The sequence below is a fragment of the Schistocerca americana genome, chromosome 1 (assembly GCF_021461395.2).
Source record: "Schistocerca americana isolate TAMUIC-IGC-003095 chromosome 1, iqSchAmer2.1, whole genome shotgun sequence".
In the NCBI taxonomy this organism is placed as follows: Eukaryota; Metazoa; Arthropoda; class Insecta; order Orthoptera; family Acrididae; genus Schistocerca; species Schistocerca americana.
Genome location: NC_060119.1, coordinates 793272513 through 793297666, shown reverse-complemented (window position 1 = coordinate 793297666; position 25154 = coordinate 793272513). Strand labels below are relative to the sequence as shown.

The 25154-nt window shown below is 44.8% G+C and overlaps 1 protein-coding gene and 1 non-coding gene across 2 annotated transcripts in view; one reads left to right on the top strand and one right to left on the bottom strand.

Moving 5' to 3' along the window:
- The window catches only part of LOC124612495, a 671121-nt gene that overhangs the window by 223872 nt on the left and 422095 nt on the right, over positions 1–25154 (top strand). The gene's annotated exons all lie outside the window — the stretch shown is intronic.
- Trnas-gga lies at positions 897–980 on the bottom strand. The gene is given in 2 exon segments: positions 897–931; positions 941–980. It is a non-coding gene; the product is annotated as a tRNA-Ser (tRNA).

Genomic DNA, 25154 nt, shown 5'->3' with positions numbered 1-25154 from the left:
AACATATTATTCACAACTGTTTTGGCTACAAAACCCTATTTTTCAACATAATCTCCGTTCAATGCGACGCCCTTACGACGCCTTACTGGAAAGGTCTGTATGCCTCCACGCTACCACTCTATTGATCGACGTCGAAACCAGCGTCTTGCAGCATCAATAACATTAGCATCTTCCACGTTTTGCTTTCCACGGAGTGCATCCTTCATTGGCCCAAACAGATGGAAGACCTTTATAGCCTTCTGTTAGGCCGTGAAGAACCAAACTGGCACACACCTTTGAGTACGCTAATTGGTGATCGCGTGCGACACAGACGTCCAGTTGAGTAACGTGGTGTTTGATTGTGATCCATCGATCAACTCGAATGAATGTCCGCACCTTACATCATGTAAGGACTGTAGTAGGGAAGGCGAATGGTCGACTTCAGTTTATTGGGAGAATTTTAGGAATGTGGTTCACCTGTGAAGCTGATCGCATATAGAACAGTAGTGCGATGTATTATTCAGTACTGTTCGATTGTTTGGGAACTGCACCAAGTCGGATTAAAGGAAGACATAACATTTATGTGATTGGATTAATATGTGTGTTTTCCTTAACGTTATATTATTGTCAGCGGAGAGTTTAACACCCCCGAAATCACCGATCCAAATAAACTTTACTTTTCCTTACGAGCGGCTGGATGTTAATCCACCTCCAGAAATCGGGCAGTGGCAGTTTGTCGAATTTCGAGGGTAATGTTATTTTAGTTAAATGACGTAGAGGGGCGATCAGTAAACATTTGAGTGTTAAATTGGTTCAAATGGCTCTGAGCACTATGGGACTTAACTGCTGAGGTCATCAGTCCCCTAGAACTTAGAACTACTTAAACCTAACTAACCTAAGGACATCACACACATCCATGCCCGAGGCAGGATTCGAACCTGCGACCGTAGCGGTCGCGCGGTTCCAGGCTGTAGCGCCTAGAACCGCTCGGCCACTCAGGCCGGCATTTGAGTTTTAAAATGAATGTTAAGGCAGGAAACAAAATATTTCTCTTTTGCAAGTGCGACCAGAAACAAGGAAGACGAAATCATCGTTAACTGCCGCATAAGTGACTTTTAGGTATTACCTGAACACTTGACGTGAACATTTGTCTGGAGATAAAAAGTGGAGTACTGACGGATAAAATTCAAGCGTTTTTCTGTGTCAGGTAGGTTTATGAGAAATGGGAATCATCCGCTGCGATTTAATAGCCGTGTCATAAAGTTTTTTTGAAATCAAGAAGAGCTGCTACACAAATTGAAACGACATTGACAAACAAAAACTGAAATAAGTCGAAATTAGCGGAAGAGGAATAATACGAGTAGCGATCAATGTGTTCGAAATTAAAGCACTGGGCCGGTGTGGCCGAGCGGTTCTAGGCGCTTTAGTCTGGAACCGCGCGACCGGTACGGTCCCAGGTTCGAATCCTGCCTCAGGCATGGATGTGTGTGATGTCCTTAGGTTAGTTAGGTTTAAGTAGTTCTAAGTTCTAGGGGACTGATGACCTCAGATGTTAAGTCCCATAGTGCTCAGAGCCATTTGAACCATTAAAGTACTGTCTACCAATGCGACGAAAATAAACAGACCGAAGTTCTACATATGGCCGCTTAATGATCACATTGATACCGAACCAGAGGACGAAACACGAAATACTGAAATACAGAAATTGTCCTTCGTCACTTTTTTCAATGAAAATCCTATTACAGTTCCTCATTTAATTCGTCACACGAACCCCGAAGTGACGGGTATTGTTATAAAAAGACACGAAATAAAGAAACACAAATAAAACGAAAACAAAAAACAAATTATCGCTCAAGAGGAATGGCAACTGGATCTGCTGTGATGCTAGTACGATTCTGTATAGATGATTAGGAAAGAAATTGCTTTCCTTTCCAGCAGCAGTGTTTCGTAGGTCGCTTAAACAACGAAACGTTCAGATCGATTGAAATAAGTTGCAGGTCAAGTAGGGTCGTCGGACAGTTTCACAAAACTATTCGTCTATGTCGCTGATGTCAATAAGTCGTATATTTACGAAACAAGCTTTACGTTCTTGTCTTAAGATTCTTCTAAAGAGTGAAAGTCACCTCTTCGGGAATGGACATGAACTCCACAAACAGCAGTCTCCTGAAGCTCAGCTCACAACGTTCGTACGTGACAGCCAACGGCAGCAGACAACGGCCCCAAGCTCATGACGCATTCCTCGTCTTTTGGAAGGTGTTTGATACATTTCTGCACTGCCACCTAATTAGCAAAATAATTGCGTACGTAATATCACTCCATCTTTGTGATTGAACTGAAGACTTCAAGACTCCCTATCATACAGAGCTTAATATGTTGTTTTTAGCGCGGAGAAATCGTCAGATGTAAATACAGCTTCGGGCACATTCCAAGTATTATAGCAGCTTTAAGGTTGACGACGTATTGTTCCAATGGCTCTGAGCACTATGGGACTTAACTTCTGCGGTCATCAGTCCCCTAGAACTGAGAACTACTTAAACCTAACTAACCTAAGGACATCCAGGCTGTAGCACCTAGAACCACTCGACCACACCGGCCGGCTGGTTCACGACGTATGTAAAAGGTTTGGTGGACTACGTTACAGTTTGCAGGAGACTGTCCACTGAAGATGCTGTTGTGTGTTGGTAACTCACAAAGCGTCAACGTTGTGGCAAAATGCAGTAAGATGCGAAAGGGAGTGCTGTTTTGTGGAAGGACGGGCGACGTGAACATAATTAGTATTAATCACAAGAATTTCAATCGTTTAATATGTAGCAGTATCCGTCAGGAGAGATACATTGTAATTTGAATGAAGCAGTTAATAAAATTATAGATATCACACCAGACATAAATGCAGATATTTCTTAGGGAAATCAAAATAGCCTGTTCTTGACATTAGTAATTTTATGCAACGCCTTTGTTCCTTTTCTTCACACTTCCTCTATATGATGCCTGAGTTACAGCGTCCATCTAGGAACAAAGGCGAATTACTCCTTACTGCGCATCTTTAAAGCGTTACAGCATTTAATATTATTTTAGGATTTTACTGAGAGGCTGGTTGTTGCAGATGGTACGCAATCATTTGACGTGCTACTGATAGTTTGATGTTTTGCACCGCCATTTGAGTCCAAGAAGTGTAACGTTACATACATCTTCTACAGTTACAGTCGACTAGAGAGTGTCAGGTTTATATCTTGCCATCGGTCATTTCTCCTGTAGGTCGTTTCCCATGTTTGCAAAGTGTGCAAGAGTCCAGCATACCTCGACTATAAGCTCAGCAGGTAACTGACTGAAAAGAAGAGGGCTCTTCAACGGCTTGAACCTTGAGCAGCCTGCTCTAACATTTGGGGTAGAGAATGGAACATGATTAAAGTACATGACGCAAAGCAATGTCAATAATGCTCGACGCTGCCAGCGCGTTAGAACTGCGGCGATTTTAGAGTCCCGTATTCTTCGTAGAATCAACGCCCGATTTGCAGTATTATCGACGGTGCATTGCTAGTGCTTTTAAAACGAATCACTAAACGCAGTTATCTGATATAGAACTTTTATTGTTTGTAGAGGAAATGTAAAGCTTTAAGAGGGTTATAAGTGAAGGAGCAAATGGACTCAGAGACATGTAGTATTAAAATTTTATATGTATTATAAGGAGCAATCGTCTCACTTTCAATGATCTTAATGATTCTGGGGGAATGTTTGCTGTTCAAGGTGCCCTTTTACGAACAGATGTTTCAATGATTTGTAAAATTCTTCTCGCAGTATACATCATCCAGTTCCTCTCCCCTTCCCATAAAACTGTTATGAAGGCTGTGTCCATTTTTCTCGTATATATTCCTTTCACCATACTGTCTTCTTTTCCTTGCTTAATACTTGCTCTCCGTCTGTTTACACACACTCTTCCCTTTCCTCAAAAGTTTCTTTAATTTTCTTTCTATAGGGGACATCTACCTTTCCTACATTCACGCATATTTCTACAATTGTGCATTTGTCCTCTAAACAGTCCTATTTTGCAACTTTGCACTTCCCATCGACGTCCTATTTTAGGCATCCACTCGTGTATTCTACTTTTCCTGTTTCAAATCGTGAATTCTTATATTTTCTCCTTTCATCAATCAAATTTTAGTAACTCCCACGTCATTAACGGTTCCATCATGGGGCTTGTCTTTTTACTTAGTTCTTCGTATGCTAATTTTCCTAAACCTCTTAAAGCTACCCATTCCTCTTCTATTGTATTCCTTTTTTTATTCCAGTTAATGGTTGCCTAATGCACTGTTTGATACGCTCCACGGTCTCTGGTTCTTTTAACATATCTAAGTCCCATCTCGTATTAACTAAATGAAACACTTTTTTGCGTAGTTCCACTAACTTTATTATTATTGTACGACCTAGGTTTCGCGTTACAAGCCCATTTTATAGTATATAACTGATCCCAAATATGACAGCCTAGAGGAGATAAACACGTCAACTTCTTGATATATTAATTATTGAGTTAAACTATTTAAGTGAAAGATTATTGTTTAATGTCCCAGCGACAGCGAGATCGTTGGAAACGGAGGAGCACAAGCTCGGATTCGGAAAGGACGGAGAAGGAAACCGGCCGTGACCTTTTCGAAAGAACCGTCCCGGCAGTTGCCTTATGCGAGTTAGGGAAATCACGGAAAATCTTATCTGAATGGCCGGATGGGGATCTGAACAGTCGTTCTCCCGAATGCGGGTCCAGTGTCTGAACCAGTACGCCACCTCGCTTGTTACTGGTCCATGTTTTCTTATTTCTCCTTCCTTTTTCTTTCCAACTATCGAATTTCTGTTCCCCGTCAAGATTAAAGCTTCGCCTATTTTAACGTAGCGAGCAATTTCTTTATTTCCTGATGCATTTTTAATCTTTTCATCGTCTGTGGCGCCGACAGGGATGAGTTAATGTTGCGGGTAGTGACCTTGTGCCTGTTCTGAAGGTGATAAGCCTCTCACTGCCTCTATCGACTCTGAAACTGAATATGTCGAATGTGATTGCGCGAGCTCCTTTATGCTTCAATTACGCTAAACGGTAGGTGTAGCGAGATGTACGGAATTGGCAAAACAAAACTGATCCAGAAAGTATTTATTAGACTGATGAGGAATTGACCCTTGTTAATGAGCAAAATTCTGGAAACCGAGATTTCGATACACCAATCAGTTGCTGTCAGATAAGCATTCGCATCCTCCACACGCTTTGTCCCGAGCACTTCGCTGTGTCACTGCGTTTGAATGAGTGAGAGGCGGAGAGTGTTTCGTGACCAGTTGAATGCAACACAGAATGATTCTCATGACAAAACTTAGCTTGTTCATTGAGAAATGTTATGGAAAGCCCAGTTCGTGGGAAACGTGTGCGGAACTGTGTGCGCAAGCGTTTAAGAATGAAAGTGATTCGGCAAAACCTCCAGCAAAGTCTGCAGTGCTAAATTTAGAGCCGTAATAGCGCGAATAGGCTCAGTATCGAATATAAACCGTAACTATTCGAAAAGATCTATTGATCTGGTGTAGTTACATTTTCTTGGAGAGATACTGATCCTCAACTGTATCTGCGATAAGGGTAAAAGCTGCAGTAATGAATTGAAATCTCTGCCAAGGCTGGGACTTGAAACCAGGTCTCGTACTTACTAGGCAGATGCGCTATCCACCACACCACCCTGGCATTATTCCTAATGCAGCTGCATAGAATACACTAGTCCGGTGCCCTCCGTAACACAAACTTCAAATCACATCTCAGCCCATCTTCACTTTTCCCCTTCTTAAATCGCCAGTACTGCTGAGGCTCTTCTATATTGGAATAGCTCAAAATGTTCAACTGTGTGTGAAGTCCTAGGGGATCAAACTGCTAAGGTCATCGGTCCCTAGTCTTACACACTACTTAAATTAACTTATGCTAAGAACAACACACACACCCATGCCCGAGGGAGGACTCGAATCTGCGACGGGACGGGCCGCGCAGTCCGTGACATGGCGCCCTAAACCACTCGGCCACTCCGCGCGGCATTGGTACAGCATTGTACGTAATGAGGAAATTCTACCTGTACATTAGGGTGCGTAATCTATTGATACGATGTAATTACATTTACCGTGAGGCATATTCAGTCTCAATTTTATCTTCAATGAGGATGGGAGCTGAAGTAGCGATTCAAAACTTGTGCCAAGGCCGGGACTTGAACGTGGGTCTCCTGTTAAGTTAAAAGTTGTATTAGGGAAGGCACTGGACGAAGCTATTCCCTGCAGCTCTCTTAGACACAAAGCCAGGGAGGTATAGTGTCTACCGCTTCTGCCTCGTAAGCAGTAGCCTGGGTTAAAGGCGCAGCCTTTGCACAAATTTTAATTTATTACTTCAGCTTCTATCCTTGTCCCGAAAACCGTTTGAAAATATGAGAATACGACTCAAGTGAACGAAAGCCTGGAACAAAACCCGATGAATTCTTGGCACATCGGAAAATTAAGAGGTCATCGTGTCGAAACATTATCAAAAACGACCAGTAACTACGTCTTTACAAATTTACTGTTGTTCGCGAGTTAGCGTTCAGACGAACTTCCACATGTTAAGTTGTGCCTGTGATTTCTGAGTGAAGTTGAACCAGAACTTTTTGATCCACAGTTTTTTTCTTCAAATGAGGCCCGGTTCAGCCTGTCAGGGTATGTGAACTCACAGCTTCATTACGTAACAGAAAATTCCCATCAGTACTTTGAAGAACCATCGCATAGTCTCGAGAAAGGTGTTTGGTGCGCAATGTCTGGTATCCACACCGTATACGACGATTCTTTCACCAAACTTTTAATGCTAACCAATATGCCCAGAAACTGTGCAATCCATATGTGGATCGACTCGCAGAAGATAAAACAAAAAGCAAATCTTCACATTCTGGCCCAGATGGGTCAATCGCAACCGATTGGCCGCCACGTCACCATTTGTCAATAGCGTCATTTAGATGCGGTATGAAGGTGCGTGGGTCAGCACACAGCTCTCCCGGCCGTTGTCGACTTTCGTAACCTTGGAGCCCCTACTTGTAATTCAAGTTGTTGCTCAGATGGTATCACGAGGCTGAGTGCACCAACTTCCAGGCCCCCCACCAAGAAAAAACTCCCTGGCAGTACGGTGTATCGAACCCGAGTCCTCGATTTAGCACCCAGACGTGCTGATCACAGAGTTAGAGAGTCGGCCACAGAATTTAAATGACTCAATGGATGTCTTCAGCATGACAGAGCAACAGCGCACACCATCTTGTCAACCTTGTCACGAGTGCGTGAGGTATTCCGTGAGGAGAGGACAGTCAGCAGAGGGAGTGCAGTCTCCTGGCCAGCTTGATTGACTGATCTCTCTCCATGCTGATTTTTACCAGTGGAGAAAGTTGAAGGGTCGGGTGTACTGAGTAATCCTCACACACTGGAAGAGCTACGTGACATTGAAAACACTATTGCTGCTATCCCTCTGTCGGCGTACTACGCGTGTCTCACAGTTTAATAAATCGAACACAGTGCTGCATCGACTTCAACGGTGAGCATTTCCGGCATCTTCTGTGATGATAGTTAATAAGAGTCAGTTCTGTGTCAGTCTAATTGTAAGTATTTTCCGGGCGAGTTTTATATTGCCCAGACTGTACAAAAGTGTTCCAGTGCGGAGAAGAGCTGGCAGGGTAACGAACGCGGCCAGCCCTTATCGGGGCGCGCGCACGCGCAGACACGCGTGACGACGGTTCTTCCGGAGGCCTAATGACTTGGGCTAATTGCCGCCGTCGCTACGGAAACAGCCGCAGGCTGCGTAGTATGACCGCGGCAGGCTTCTGATTTCCCGTCACAAAAGGACTGTGCGCGCTAACAACCTTGTAGGCTTTGTGGCTTATATTGTCGAGTCACATTATAATCCCTCCCCCCCCTCCCCCCTCTAAGTGGGCCGTTTACGGGTTGCAGTCGAGACGTCCACCGTCTTGCAAGAGGCACATAGGCAGTCAGTAACGTTCAAAACCAACTTGCAGGGATTCGGCTCGATCACCTCTTCGATAACCACCGACTTTTCGACAGGTGAACCCATTGGCATTTTCAAGACACAAATGACAGGGTGTTCAGTTATAGAAACACACGGTCGAGTCACATTAATGTGATCTTCTGCAGCGCTGACGAGCAAGAAGAGAGTCAGTGAGGTTCTGGAAGGAAGTCATGCCGCCTCCAGTGTCGTACGTAGCCAGCTGCACGTTTCTCGTTTGACGAAACATGACACGAATCGGCCGATCTAGGTGGTCCTACATATCCCGATTGGGTTTTAATGCGGGGATTTTAGTGGTCAGGTGAGTGTGGTAAACTCATCCTGATGTTCTTCGAACCATTCACGTACTCTGCGAGCTGTGTGACACGGCGCATTGTCCTCATGGTAGACGCCAAACTGCATGGAGGGGTTAGACATGGTTCCGAAGGATAGATGCATGCTTGTGTTAATCCATTGTGCCTTCCAGAATGACGAGATCACTCAGGTAATGTCAGAAAAAAAAATCCTTTCCTGTGGCCTGGACTCCCTTGCTTCCAGATGTTGCACGCCGTACACCCCAACGGCCGTCAGTCCGATGGAGCATAAAATGGGATTCACCTAAAAACGCCACCTATGGCCAATCAGTGGACGTCCAGTTGCCGTATTGGCGTACAAATTCCAGCCGTCGACTGTTTTCTGTTCTTCCTCCAGTCTTGTCACTGCTAGTCGGCAGCTGCAGCTTACGATAAAGCGATTAGAGGCAAGGACTGAGAAGACGGGTTTTACCTTTTCTGCAGACAAATGTGTGTGTGTTCATTTTAATCGTTCTCGACGTGCTTTTACCTCCCCTGAATTGCGTCTGAGGGACACCATTCTTCCTTTTAGAGACACTGTGAGGTTCCTGGGCCTCACTTTTGATTCCAAGTTGTCGTGGTTGCCGCACCTTAAAGACCTCAAAGTGCGGGCCCTCAAGGCGCTGAATATTTTGAAGTGTCTGAGCCATCGGTCCTGGGGAGCAGATAGGGCGCGTCTGCTGCAGTTTTATAGGGCTTTCGTCCGGTCGCGTCTTGACTATGGATGCACTGTGTATGGGTCAGCGAGGCCTTCGTGTCTGAAGATTCTTGACGCAGTACACCATGAGGGTATCAGGCTGACTACTGGTGCCTTCCGTACCAGTCCCATCCTCAGCCTGTGTGCTGAGGCAGGGGAACCGCCGCTCGCCATCCGGCGGAAAATCCTCATGGTGCGACGGGTGTGTCAATTCCTTGCCTGTCCTACCTCCCCTGCATACCCTACTGTTGCCCGACCGCCTATGGAACGTCTCTTTTCCAGTCGTCCAAGGGCAACGAGACCATTTGGGATTCGTGCCAAGCATTTGCTTGAGTCCCTTGGTGTGGAGCGGGCTCCAGAGGCCCAGCGTCTTTTTAGACTTGTCAGAGTACCGGAGGAGCTGCACTCCTGCGTTTGTTTTTACCTCCTTATTTTATGATATTTTAAACCAGCATGCCGACCATGTACCAGTATTTACGGATGGCTCTAAACAGGGGGACTCTGTTGGTTGTGCTGTTGTTTTCCCTGATCGAGTCGTCAAGTTACGGCTTCCTGCAGCGTTTACCATCTTTGATGCCGAATTGTTTGCGATCTTGCGGGCATTGGAGCAGATGAGATGTGTTCCCAGTCTTAAGTTTCTCATCTGTTCTGACTCCCTGAGTGCCCTTCAGACCATGCAACACTTGTACCCAGCGGATACGGTCGTCCAGAACATCCATGATGCCCTACTCCACCTGCAACGGCAGGGGAAGGAGGTTTCTTTCTGCTGGGTGCCGGGGCACGTGGGTATTGGGGGAAACGAACTGGCGGATGTGGCTGCCAAAGATGCATGTTCCCTCCCTCACGTTGTTGAATGTGCCGTCCCCCTCCATGCTGTTACCTCCCTTTTGCGTTTTCGTGTTATGCGTCAATGGGAAGAGGAGTGGCTGGCAGTCGGTGAAAATAAGCTGCGTTTGGTCAAGGCCACCACCGGTCATGGCGTACGTCCTACCAGTCATGCAGGCGGGATGAGGTTCTCCTCACTCGCCTCCGCATCGGGCACAGTCCCTTAACGCACGGTTTTTTACTCCGGCGGGAGGACCCCCCAATTTGCAGTGCTTGTGGCGTCCAGATAACTGTCCGCCACATTTTACTTGACTGTCCTTTATTCTCTGACCAGAGGGCGGTGGTTTCCTTGCCACCGGATTTGCCCTCTATTTTGCAAGACGACGCAACGACTGTGGTTAAGGTCTTACGGTTTTGTGTCCTGTCCAATTTGTTGCCTCGGATTTTAGGGAGAGGATTTTAATGTGCTGCTGGGTGACTGGCTCACCCAGGCTTTAGGTAAGAGGTCCGCCAGTCACGATTACCTACTTGTTTCACTTCGATTGCTGTTCTCTTTTCCTTGTGTTTCCTTTCCTTTTTTAGTGCGTTTCTTCTCCTCTTTTTTTGCCTCTGTATGTGAGGATTTCTAACTGCGTCAGGCCTGTGTCTTTTAGCCGTTCTCCTTGTTCGCTGTCCGTCTTCGTCCCTTCACCGCATGTGTTCCTGTTTCTATGCGTTTGGGCGCTGATGACCACGCTGTTTAGCGCCCGAAAACCTCAAACCACACACACACACTCCGATAAGCAGCAGTCATAATGGGTGCATGAAGCGGACGCCTGTTGCAGAGGCAAGTGTGCACAACATTCGCTGAACGGCTATTGAGGCGACACTGTTGGTAATTCCTTTTTTCATCTGGGGGTCAGTTGCTCTACATTTGCACGTCTGTTCGCCCGTACACATCTCCGCAGCTATCGTTCAGTCCCCGTCATCTGTGGCCGGTGGTTTGCCACATTTGCCTCGACGCCGGTTCTGGATAGTGCCATATTGCCATGCACGGTGTATTTCAACCACGGCAGCACACGAGCAATTTACAAATTCAGCCATTTCGGAATGCTTCCAGCTTTGGCCCAAAAGCCACTGATGATGCCCATTTGGACGACAGGTAAATCGCTCCGTTTTCGCGTTACGACAACGACCCCACTGTTTTCCTAGTGTCCCGGACACGCTTCATGTACCCTGCACTACTAGTGCTGCTACCTGTCACCTGTGAGTAGTAATTGGCGATAGACGTCGAACATAGTGACTGGACCGTGTAACAGCGGTTGTCGAAGACTTCACCCATTTGCATTCCCGTAAGCTGTTTCAACATTTTAACTCAAATCAATACATGTCTTTCTGCGCCTCCCATATTGTCGCTTCCTGCGTCACGCTCTTCGTCTCGTATACTGCTTCCGCGTTCCCTCTGCCACACTCATTCGTTATCAGCTAATTAAGCTCCCGCCCCTCCCCAAATTCTCAGAACTACTTCTTTATCATCAACTTTTTCTTCTTTTTCTTTTTCTTCTTCTTCTTTTGCCTTTTCCATTGTCTCTACGGGGCAGTATATTTCGGTTCTGGAAATGTTGGAGTTGGTGGCCGAAAACTCTCAGATTCCCGGAACATCTCAGGGTATCCTATACAATCCTCAAGCACGAACAGGGAAACCTCGTCGTTGGATCACACTTAATGTAACCGAGATCACTGACGCACCTCTGCGAACATTAAGACATACGGAGGTTTATAAGATGACGCTCCACTCGGAGGTGATGGCTTTGAGGCCTGGTGTTGAAATACTTATCGTCGTCAGTATTTGGGCAGTAATGGGAGGAGAGGTGGTGGCAGAACTATTGGAAAATTTCGTGATAAATGTAAATTCGCCAATCGAAATTTGTGCACCATCTCTAATAATCTCAGAGTCACCTTCCTTAACTGTAGAATTTGAGTAGACAGAATCCTTCTAAGCCTTGACTAACTTTTTGATGACTATCGATTGGTGACACACTGCCCAAAACAATAAACTTTATGACTACATGTATTTTATTTTATTGATTTCAACTAAACACACCCGGTTATACTACATTAAAAGGTGTTTAAACGGACGAAACTGACACGTGACTAGTGTATTTTTGCAACGTATGCCAACACGAACTTTTATCGACATCGGCGCCGTTACTGTATGAGGGCGGGAAGTTTTCACATTGTTCGCGTGGTCGCCTGTAATCTGTCCCCTACGCACGCTTCAACTGCTCACTGTAACTGAAGAATCCGATCCCGAGCGGGAAATAATTGTTATAAAAATCCTTGCGGAGGCTATCAGTGAAATCCCATTGGCTAATAAAGCATGCTTGTTTGCTGTAGAAACGTTCTGTAAATTAACGCTCACGTCAATGTACATTTTTGCGGCGGATCGGTAGCCGCGCCTATAGCCCTAGCTTCCACTTATTTTCCTTTTCACAGTACATTTTGTGCTAGTTTATGAGTGAGAAAAGAGACTCTGAAGTTCCTGCAGTGTTAATTTTTCGTGTTTATAGCTCCAACAATTGAGACGGGTCTGATATACGTTGAACTTCAAAAAGTAAGTTCTGGATTATTATAGCAGGCCAGGAAACTTTAATTGAATGCTGCACTACACTTCAAAGTAACACAGACTCATAACACCATTTTTCGACATAAATACCAAGACCCTGCAGATTATGGCCGGAACCTTATGTCAATCGTCCATTTTCTCGACAAATAATTCTGCTCTACAGTCACCGAGCCATTCCAGAACCCGTGTGTGAACGTCCTCATTGATGGAAAGTCTGCGAGTGCTGCGAATCATTTCCTCGATTGCTGAACGTCGACGTCTGTGGTCGGTGTCGATCGCTTTCCTTTCCGATCACCGTCACTCATTCCTGTGGACCCTTGGTTAAATTGCTGACATCATTTCTCTACGGCTGGATGTCACATTGCATTTTGTCCACGCACTGCCAAAATTTCACAATGAATCTGTGTGAAATTTGGATGTTTTGCCCACAAGAATCGTATTTCCCGTTACTTCAGCTTCGGAGTACGTTTTCAGTTGCTGCTCCATTCCATTTCCACACTGCGATGCATCTGTTGTCCGCCAGCAGCGGAACTGTTTCTGCAGCAAACCTGTAACATGTACTCTCATCTGACAACGCGCCATTCTTGTTGCGCAATGATCTTAGCGTGGGAATTCCCTTCATACATACTGTTCGTCACCTTAGTCAATCGCTGTTCCATGAGGACCGTGTGTGCCGTAAGTCGGTTACCAGATAAAATGACAACGCTTGGTTCTCCTGCGCTGCACATGTATCTTAGTATATCGTTAGAGTTATCTGAAAATATAATTGTCATTATGTAGAAAAATAAAATCCATTTTCAGAATTACCGCAATCACTGTCGCATCCGGATGCTAAAATGTCGTACTTTAAAAAATGTGTATTGTAGGACATTCGGAAATATTATCTTGTTCGACCAACCAGCGACAAACGAATACTTTCATATTATTGCGAAACCTATTTTACCGACAAACTCCGATTTACATTTTTATGAATATTCTACGTGATGAAGTTACTGTAGGTATGTACGACCTTTTTTTATGTTCCATACGCTCGCGAAATGGTAACCATAGCGAAAATCAAAACTATTTCATTTGCAACATTTAGCTATACCTTCCAACTACTTCTCTACATAGTTACCACTCCGACTCAAGACAGTTGTTGTAGGGTGGCACCAAATTTCCAATACCGTCATCATAAAAGGCAGCCGCCTGTGCTTTCTACCAACTCTCTACGTTGGTCAGCAGATCGTTTTCTGTTCCAAAATACTGTTCTCGGAGCCAGAGGTTCACGTGATCAAAGAAATGAAAATCAGAGGGAGCCAAGTCTGGGCTGTGTGGTGGACGATCACTAAACAACGCAAACGCTGCAGGAGCGTTTTTGTTGCAGCTGCGGTGTGCGACCGAACATTTTCATGAAAAAAAGGCAGTACCTGATGGCAACACTCCTCTTTCCTTGCCCTGAATTCGCCATCGTAGACAATTTTCTCGAATCTCCCGATCCACTTGCTGAACGAGGTCGTGGGGTGAGACTCACTTCCTTCTTTGGCCGCCTACATCATGAACGTCTGTACGTTCTGCACCATTCCTGCAAAATGGCTCAAATGGCTCTGAGCACTATGGGACTTAACTGCTGAGGTCATCAGTCCCCTAGAGCTTAGGACTACTTAAACCTAACTATAACCTAAGGACATCACACACATCGATGCCCGAGGCAAGATTCGAACCTGCGACCGTAGCGATCGCGTGGTACCAGACTGTAGCGCCTAGAACCGCTCGGCCACTGCGGCCGGCCATTCCTGCACCATTGTCACACTTTTTGTCACGCATGACAGTTATGTAGACTGCATGAAACCAGGCGGAACCACTCATCCTGAAGGAATCGAATGATTGTACGCACTTAAAACTTACACGCTCGCTGCTCGCTCGGAACTGAGAAGTCGTACGTCATGCGGTCGACGGGCAAACGAGTGACACTGTGCAACACATCCACGCAGAGCTTCGTCGGATTTTCACTGTAGTACCGTCATTCTTGAAGCGACTTTACGTCACACACCTGTATCGAAGCCACATCATGCCGTTAAGGAGACCAGGTTTTCAGAGTACGTAAAAAGAGCAGTCTTATTTTCCCGGCTTAACAATATAGTCACGACTGATTGCTTGTAGTATTGTACTATAGTTTTATCCCAAAGCAACTATGTACCCTGTTGCACAAAAAGGATCGTGCTAAAGGAGTGTCACGAACGTTAACGGGAAGCCATAAACACTATTTACTAGTTACGTAGCAGAGGTTACTGCAGCCACGGGTAATTATGAACACCATTAGATCGCCTCGTTATTGGTTCCCACCATTCGCACTCACTAATAACTTTCGTCATGCGGCACTTAGCTTAATGAGGGTTCCAAAAGGACTTACTTACCTGGCACATCGATGCTTATTTTTTTCCTTTCAGCTACCGTTCTTTGACTCGCTAAGGCTGGAATGGGTAAACCCATTATAGGAATTGGTTAATTAGTTTATTACAGACAACAGGTAGGTCTCAAGTGTCGAGACGCCCTTCATACGGAGCAGCCTCAAGTAAAGTGTGGCCGCTTACGAATTCAGTCGCCCACTTCATAACTGTTGAGAATGAAGGAGCGCGTCCTTAAGAACCTTCTCCAGGTATTGATGAATTTCCGTAGACGACAAACAGTCAAAAACAAAATAATTGATGATTGCACGGTTTTCAAAAAATCTACTTCAACGAAACACGCACACAATGATTGGAAACAGTAAAATATGGCAGTATGTCTAGGAATGGAGCAAGGTGAATTAGAACTAACACACAAAATTTCTTGCAGGGCAAGTACGTGCTAGACTAAGATTAACTGAAAGAACACAATGAAATGTAATTTACCCATGAGAGTATTAGTCATCAAAACCATTGATAAATCAATGCTTCAGTATTATTCACCAATCTGAGTCCTTTAAGAGGAAGAGTTAATAGGGTAGATACATATCTAAAGAAGAGCTGCTTGTTTTGAGATCGTGATGAACGCGAGAGAACGTTGCATAGACGCTTATCTAACTCCACTAATAGAAGCCATAAGAAAGGGATTATGCGTCACGGAAAAGGTTGAAGTGATTCCTTTCGTGCCACTCATTTAATTTCCAAGGCAACAGTATTTTTAAAAGTACACATCGGAAGAATCCACTTCAGCAGTAGTGGAACAGAAATGCTTTACTTTCCACATCTAATCAGGAATTGGAATTTTAATTAGTTTTCTTAAAATTTCTTGTAAATTATTTATGTATTTCTTTTCGATCAAAAGATTGAAATTACAGGCCAGATGTCAATGTTGGTTGTCGGTATGTATAGAGATGTGTGACCCTCTAAGTAAATTAATATTCACACGTAGGAAAATGTTTTGAAAAAAGATTATCGGACTCCGTAATAAAATTGCGGGCTCGACTTTCAGTAATGAACTAGCTAACGACAGAGCATTGATCGCGCTTGAAATGTCAGCCCAGGAAGGCTTGCCACGGAGGGCAACAAAACGGAGTGTAGAATAACGTTGACGTACCACTGTGTTATAAGGGTGCCATGGATGACAATCAAAGTGGTCCTGCTATGAAACGAAATGGCACACCAGGACACCACTTCTGAATGTGAGGCCGTAAGGCGGGTGATCCAGGTTGGTATCCCACAGGTGTCCGGACAGCAGTGGGGTATCAATCTGTCACCCGCCATACGGCTAGAAAAACAGAAGTGACGCGCAGGTGTGCCATCTCTTTTTGTAACAGAACCCCCCTGGTTGTCATCCGCAACGCACTTAACATAGTTGTATGCCGACGATACTCCACGCCCTTCATGAGAAACCTTCCTGGGCTTACATTCCAGCAAGACAATACCCGCCTGCTCGCAGCGAGGGTTTCCACTGCTTGTCTTCCTGCTTGCCAAATCCTACCTTGGCCAGCGTGATCACTGGATCCCTCCCCAACTGAGAACGTTTGGGCATTGTGGGCAAGGTTATCCAACCAGCTCGGGATGCTGACGACCCAACGCGCCAATAGGTTAGTTTGGCCCCTCAGGAGGACACCCAACAACCGATTTCTCATACACAAACAGAAGTTGACCGGCGTTGCCTGGTTAAACGTTGTTGTGATGCCTCGTGTAAGGAGGAGAAATGCGTACCATCACGTTTACGACTTTGAAAAAGGTCGGATTGTAGCCTATCGCGATTGCGGTTTATCGTATCGCGACATAGCTGCTCGCGCTGGTCGAGATCCAATGACTGTTAGCAGAATATGGAATTGGTGGGTTCAGGAGGGTAATACGCAATGCCGTGCTGGATCCCAACGGCCTCGTATCACTAGCAGTCGAGATGACGGGCATCTTATCCGCATGGCTGTAACGGATCGTGCAGCCACGTCTCGATCACTGAGTCAACAGATGGGGACGTTTGCAAGACAACAACCGCCTGCACAAACAGTTCGACGACGTTTGCAGCAGCATGGACTATCAGCTCGGAGACGGTGGCTGCGGTTACCCTTGACGCTGCATCACAGACAGGAGCGCCTGCGATGGTGTACTCAACGACGAACCTGGGTGCACAAATGGCAAAACGTCATATTTTCGGATGAATCCAGGTTCTGTTTACAGCATCATGATGGTCGTATCCGTGTTTGGCGACATCCATGTGAACACACATGGGAAGCGTGTATTCGTCATCACCATACTGGCGTATTACCCGGCGTGATGCTACGGGGTGCCATTGGTTACACGTCTCAGTCACCTCTTGTTCACACTGACGGCACTTTGAACAGTCGACGTTATATTTCAGATGTGTTACGACCTGTGTCTCTACCCTTCATTCGATCCCTGTGAAACCCTACATTTCAGCAGGATAATGTACGACCGCAAGTTGCAGGTCCTGTACGGACCTTTCTGGATACAGAAAATGTTTGACTGCTGCCCTGGCCAGCACATTCTCCAGATCTCTCACCAATTGAAAATGTCTGGTCAATGGTGGCCGCGCAACTGGCTCGTCACAATACGCCAGTCTCTACTCTTGATGAACTGTGGTATCGTGTTGAAGCTGCATGGGCAGCTGTACCTGTACACGCCATCCAAGCTCTGTTTGACTCAATGTCCAGGCGTATCAATTCCGTTATTACGGCCAGAGGTGGTTGTTCTGGGTACTGTTTTCTCAGGACCTATGCACCCAAATTGCGTGAAAATGTAAACACATGTCAGTTGTAGTATAATATATTTGTCCAATGAAAACCCGTTTATAATCTGCATTTCTTCATGGTGTAGCAATTTTAATGGCCAGTAGTGTATGAAGCTCTTTCTCTTGAATATCCAGTTTTTTGAAATCGTAATTACTTGTTTCTTTTTGTTTTTTTGTTTTTTTTTGTTTTTGTTTTGGTTTTTATATGTACATCGCATATACCGATTTACGTCTCTATCGGGTAATCCCTCTGCAATGTGTCGTTTCTTTGTCTTAGAGCGAATTCTCATTACTCAATTAGCATAAAGGGAATGCACATAATGGATGTACGAATACAGGTCATAGACGCATGGTTGACGACAAATGAAAGTTTGGGTTTCGCCGTGGGTCGTGCAGGGATAGCCAAATGGTAAGGCGACCGCTCGCTATAAACGGGAAATCCGTATTCGAATCCCGGGCTATCACAAATTTTCACTGTCGTCATTCCATTCTACAGCTGACGGTAGTCCTTATTCGCATCTGCCAATTCATTTGGTGTGAAAAGCTTGACTGGTTTGCGAAGTAATACAGACTTGAATTAAATAGAACTTTATTATTCATAAAAATCATATACCGCCAAGAAATTATTTATGTAGCATTAAGCGTCGAGAAAGAGAAGTAGGAATACTTAAAAACAATCTAACAGTGTTTGTTCTCTCTTTTTTACACAAATAATCATTACTCGAAAATGCGGTTGACGTAACATCGCATACGCTACTAGCTTACTGTTGGAATTCCGAGAGCGTACATCCTAGTAGAAGAGTCAGACAACATATTACTTTCTCCCATATAAACACTGTGAAGGTAGAACTGTCGAAACTAGCACAAATACAGATGCTTACTGACGGTCGTTTTTCCAGCTCATCATTCATGAATGGATCAGGAAAGGGGAAAATTACTGAAATAAAAATTAATTTTTAATATAACACGTTTTTAAACTGGACTGAGAAGTATAAAATAATTTAATCTAGTCTTACATCGATTTCAAATCCCGATCAGATACTCCTGAAAATTTATGATTGTTAATTTTCGTAGCCCCCCCCCCCCCCCTGAACCATGGACTTTGCCGTTGGTGGGGAGGCTTGCGTGCAACCACAACGGAGGGGTATCTGTTGAGAGGCCAGACAAACGTGTGGTTCCTGAAGAGGGGCAGCAGCCTTTTCAGTAGTTGCGGGGGCAACAGTCTGGATGATTGACTGATCTGGCCTTGTAACACTAACCAAAACGGCCTTGCTGTGCTGGTACTGCGAACGGCTGAAAGCAAGGGGAAACTAAAGCCGTAATTTTTCCCGAGGGCATGCAGCTTTACTGTATGGTTAAATGATGATGGCGTCCTCTTGGGTTAAATATTCCGGAGGTTAAATAGTCCCCCATTCGGATCTCCGGGCGGGGACTACTCAGGAGGACGTCGTTATCAGAAGAAAGTAAACTGGCGTTCTACGGATCGGAGCATGGAATGTCAGATCCCTTAATCGGGCAGGTAGGTTAGAAAATTTAAAAAGGGAAATGGATAGGTTAAAGTTAGATATAGTGGGAATTAGTGAAGTTAGGTGGCAGGAGGAACAAGACTTTTGGTCAGACGAATACAGGGTTATAAATACGAAATCAAAACGGGGGAATGCAGGAGTAGGTTTAATAATGAATAAAACAATAGGAGTGCGGGTAAAAAAATAGGAGTACGGGTAAGCTACTACAAACAGCATAGTGAACGCATATTGTGGCCAAGATAGACACGAAGCCCACGCCTACCACAGTAGTACAAGTTTATATGCCAACTAGCTCTGCAGATGACGAAGAAATTGAAGAAATGTGTGATGAAATAAAAGAAATTATTCAGATAGTGAAGGGAGACGAAAATTTAATAGTCATGGGTGACTGGAATTCGGTAGTAGGAAAAGGAAGAGAAGGAAACGTAGTAGGTGAATATGGATTGGGGGGAAGAAATCAAAGAGGAAGCCGCCTGATAGAATTTTGCACAGAGCACAACTTAATGATAGCTAACACTTGGTTCAAGAATTATTAAAGAAGGTTGTATACATGGAAGAAGCCTGGAGATACTGACAGGTTTCAGATAGATTATATAATGGTAAGACAGAGATTTAGGAACCAGGTTTTAAATTGTAAGACGTTTCCAGGGGACTCTGACCACAATCTATTGGTTATGAACTGTAGATTAAAACTGAAGAAACTGCAAAAAGGTGGGAATTTAAGGAGATGGGACCTGGATAAACAGAAAGAACCAGAGGTTGTACAGAGTTTCAAGGAGAACATAAGGGAACAATTGACAGGAATGTGGGAAAGAAATACAGTAGAAGAAGAATGGGTAGCTCTGAGGGATGAAGTAGTGAAGGCAGCAGAGGATCAAGTAGGCAGAAAGACAAGGGCTAGTAGAAATCCTTGGGTAACAGAAGAAATACTGAACTTAATTGATCAAAGGAGAAAATATAAAAATGCAGTAAATGAAGCAGGCAAAAAGAAATACAAACGTCTCACAAATGAGATCGACAGGAAGTGCAAAATGGCTAAGCAGGGATGGCTAGAGGACAAATGTAAGGATGTAGAGGCTTGTCTCACCAGGGGTAAGATAGATACTGCCTACAGGAAAATTAAAGAGACCTTTGGAGAAAAGAGAACCACTTGTATGAATATCAAGAGCTCAGATGGAAACCCAGTTCTAAGCAAAGAAGGGAAAGCAGAAAGGTGGAAGGAGTATATAGAGGGTCTATACAAGGGTGATGTGCTTGAGGACAATATTATGGAAAATGAAGAGGTTTAGATGAAGATGAAATGGGAGATATGATACTGCGTGAAGAGTTTGACAGAGCACTGAAAGACCTAAGTCGAAACAAGGCCCCGGGAGTAGACAACATTCCATTAGAACTACTGACAGCCTTGGGAGAGCCAGTCCTGACAAAACTCTACCATCTGGTGAGCAAGATATATGAGACAGGCGAAATACCCTCAGACTTCAAGAAGAATATAATAATTCCAATCCCTAAGAAAGCAGGTGTTGACAGATGTGAAAATTACCGAACTATCAGTTTAATAAGTCACGGCTGCAAAATACTAACACGAATTCTTTACAGACGAATGGAAAAACTAGTAGAAGCCGACCTCGGGGAACATCAGTTTGGCTTCCGTAGAAATATAGGAACACGTGAGGCAATATTGACCGTACGACTTATCTTAGAAGCTAGGTTAAGGAAAGGCAAACCTACGTTTCTAGCATTTGTAGACTTAGAGAAAGCTCTTGACAATGTTGACTGGAATACTCCCTTTCAAATTCTAAAGGTGGCAGAGGTAAAATACAGGGATCGAAAGACTATTTACAACTTGTACAGAAACCAGATGGCAGTTATAAGAGTCGAAGGACATGAAAGGGAAGCAGTGGTTGGGAAGGGAGTGAGACAGGGTTTTAGCCTCTCCCCGATGTTGTTCAATCTGTATATTGAGCAAGCAGTGAAGGAAACAAAAGAAAAATTCGGAGTAGGTATTAAAATCCATGGAGAAGAAATAAAAACATTGAGGTTCGCCGATGACATTGTAATTCTGTCAGAGACAGCAAAGGACTTGGAAGAGCAGTTGAACGGAATGGACATTGTCTTGAAAGGAGGATATAAGATGAACATCAACAAAAGTAAAACGAGGATAATGGAATGTAGTCGAATAAAGTCGGGTGATGCTGAGGGAATTAGATTAGGAAATGATACACTTAAAGTAGTAAAGGAGTTTTGCTATTTGGGGAGCAAAATAACTGATGATGGTCGAAGTAGAGAGGATATAAAATGTAGACTGGCAATGGCAAGGAAATTGTTTCTGAAGAAGAGAAATTTGTTAACGTCGAGTATAGATTTAAGTGTCAGGAAGTCGTTTCTGAAAGTATTTGTATGGAGTGTAGCCATGTACGGAAGTGAAACATGGACGATAAATAGTTTGGACAAGAAGAGAATAGAAGCTTTTGAAATGTGGTGCCACAGAAGAATGCTGAAGATTAGATGGGTAGATCACATAACTAATGAGGAGGTATTGAATAGGATTGGGGAGAAGAGAAATTTGTGGCACAACTTTAGTAGAAGGGATCGATTGGTAGGACATGTTCTGAGGCATCAAGGGATCACCAATTTAGTATTGGAGGGCAGCGTGGAGGGTAAAAATCGTAGAGGGAGACCAAGAGATGAATACACTAAGCAGATTCAGAAGGATTTAGGTTGCAGTAGTTACTGGGAGATGAAGCAGCTTGCACAGGATAGAGTAGCATGAAGAGCTGCATCAAACCAGTCTCAGGACTGAAGACCACAACAACAACAACAACAATTTTCGTAACTCTGACAGTACTTGTAAGATTTATAACGAAAAACATATATAACAGCTTGTTAAACGAAGCTTCGCTAATGTATGCTTATGTTACATATAATGAATACACAGCCTCCTAACCTTCTCTTTGTGTATCTCTGCCGGCCGCGGTGGGCGAGCGATTCTAGGCGCTTCAGTCCGGAACCGCGCGACTGCTTCGAATCCTGGCTCGGTATGGATGTGTATGATGTCCTTAGGTTAGTTAGGTTTAAGTAGTTCTAAGTTATAGGGGACTGATAACCTCAGGTGTTAAGTCCCGTAGTGCTCAGAGCCATTTCGTTTTGTGTGTCTCACCTTTTCCCCATCCCTCTGCGCAGCCGTACCTGTCTGGTCTCATACCATTTGGAACGCGTTACCACACAACTCGTACGACAAGCCAGTCCTGTAGACTGATTCACTGACTCATCATCGCCCAGCCCAAACCACTAAGGATAGAAACTTGAACTTTGGAGAGAGTGTGAATCGTATACTGTAGGCGTCGTTTAAAAAAGGGATTGAAAGGGATTGCCCGGAATTCCAGTCTTAAGAGAGTGAAATATGGGAATCGAGACGTCGGGCGTTAACCATCTTTTTCAACCCTACACACACACACACACACACACACACACACACACACACACACACACCGAACATACTGACAAGAAATCGAGTTAATATTACATTCCCATCTAGTTCCGAACTATATTTTAATTTTCAGGTCCCTAGCTCATCGGAAATTTAGCTTAAAATCAACTGCAAAATTTGTACCGAGCAGACAGATGGAAAAGAAAGCGATAATAAAAATTTGTTAACATGATAGTGGTCGTAGACGAGGTACTTTCTGACAGCAACTGTAATTTGGCTTGCGGAACTTAGCTGTAGATGTAGATAACGGCTGTGTTTTTATTTCTCGAAAAGGCTCGTGCACTCGGGACTGAGCCTGTGTCTGACTACAGGTAGTTGTCACGTAATGCACACGCCGGGGGAAGCGTTTGTCGGTGTGCTGGAACACTGCGCACTGCAGCGTGGGCTGTCGTGCGCCTGGGAAGTGTCCCGCAGGAAGGCGGCCATTAATTTCGCAAAGCGGGCTTCATGGGCGGCGCGACTTAATTCGCCGTCGTTTTGTCGACTAGGCGTATCGCGGCGCGTCTGCAGCAGCGCCCAGAAAAACGACGCGGTGACAGCAGTGGCAGCGGCAGCGGCAGCAGGAGCGCAGACGGGCTGGCCGGCGCGCCGGTCTCGTTAGTCTAGGGCCGGGTAATAACTGCGGCCAGACAAAGGCCAGACGGAGACCGAGGCGCAGGTCACCCGCAAAAAGTTGAGTCTCCACTCGGCACACCGGCTGCGAGGCGTTCTCACCAGCGTCTGGCCGGTCGCCGCCGCCGCCGCCGCCGCCGCCGCACCACTTTCCTCCGTTACGCTCCCAGCCGTCCTCGGGGCCTGCTTTCGTCCTCCGTTCCAGAGAATCTCGCGCTCGACCCTGCGACGTCAGCACAATTCTCATCTTACGAGGGCTCTTACGGACTGGCTCTCTTCGATTTCCTTCGCACTAGCAGAACCTTAAGGCTACGCCCGAACATCAGTTTCGTAAAGTCATACACACACTTTAAAATAATAAATTTAAAAAAATCGAAAAAAACGCATTTGAAGTTTTGAAGATTTCGAAGCACTGTTGATTACAAAATACTTATAATTAAATTTTTCGCTACTTCATAGAACCCCAATGAAAGCGAATGATCGTAGGACAATGATTTTTTGTTGAAACATCTACATACAATTCGACATCTATATCATATTACGCAAGCCACCTAATGATGTGTGGCGAAGTGTACATCTACATCTACATTTATACTCCGCAAGCCACCCAACGGTGTGTGGCGGAGGGCACTTTCGTGCCACTGTCATTACCTCACTTCCCTGTTCCAGTCACGTATGGTTCGCGGGAAGAACGACTGCCGGAAAGCCTCCGTGCGCGCTCGAATGTCTCTGATTTTACATTCGTGATCTCCTCGGGAGGTATAAGTAAGGGGAAGCAATATATTCGATACCTCATCCAGAAACGCACCCTCTCGAAACCTGGACAGCAAGCTACACCGCGATGCACAGTCTGCCACTTGAGTTTGCTAAACATCTCCGTAACGCTATCACGCTTACCAAGTAGCCCTGTGACAAAATGCGCCGCTCTTCTTTGGATCTTCTCTATCTCTTCTATCTTCTCTATCTTTAGTAAGAGGTAGCAGGAAATGAATACAAATTTGAGAACTGTGGTCTCAGTTTAGTCAATGGTAATGAACACACACATGAGGATAAAAAAGCGAGATTTTGAAAAATGAAGAAACTGCAGGACAAGTGCGTAATCCACAACTTTTTCTTGGGTACACGACTGGTTTTGGAACACTTGAATTTCCGTCATTTGATGTTAAAGTGAGATGGTACCACTAACTGATACCCCCAACCCTCCACCAGTCGCGAATGGTGCGTGGAAAGAATGAATTTGGTAAGCCTCTGTATTGGTCTATTTTCTCGAATTTTTTCGTCGTGGTCGTTACTCGAGATGTAAGTCGCAGGACGAAATATTTTTTCCGACTCATTGTCGCTGATGTAACCTAGATTTTGGCTGGAAATTCGTCTGATCCCAAGGGAGGGTTTCTCTAACCTAAAAAAAAAAAAAAAAAAAAAAAAAAAATCCCCATGTGCACGCCACACGTACACGGCTGTTCTAGTAGCCACTTCCTGCATGTCGTGCACACCTGACCTATTAAGGGGAACCGTAAAGTTCTGCAGCCGGTAGCGAAGGTTGACAATTCGCATCCGATACCGTCGCAGAGTCGTCTGATCCTGTGGATTAGACTCTCCACGCTGTTCCAAACTAGAGGACCGCGATCAACCCTGGGTACGATGCTACAAATAGACAGCATTGCCTACACCCAGCGTGCGATGCTAGTTGCCTTCACCATATCAGCCATCCGTTGAAAGGAAGTGAGGATGATTCGTGCTGACTTGTGCCACTGTCTGCAGCCGGTTGCACTTGATTGCAGCCGATTGCATGCAGTGCGCTCTATTTGTAAGTACATGCGGAACAGAAATATTGAAAAATCATTAAAAAACACATTTTAA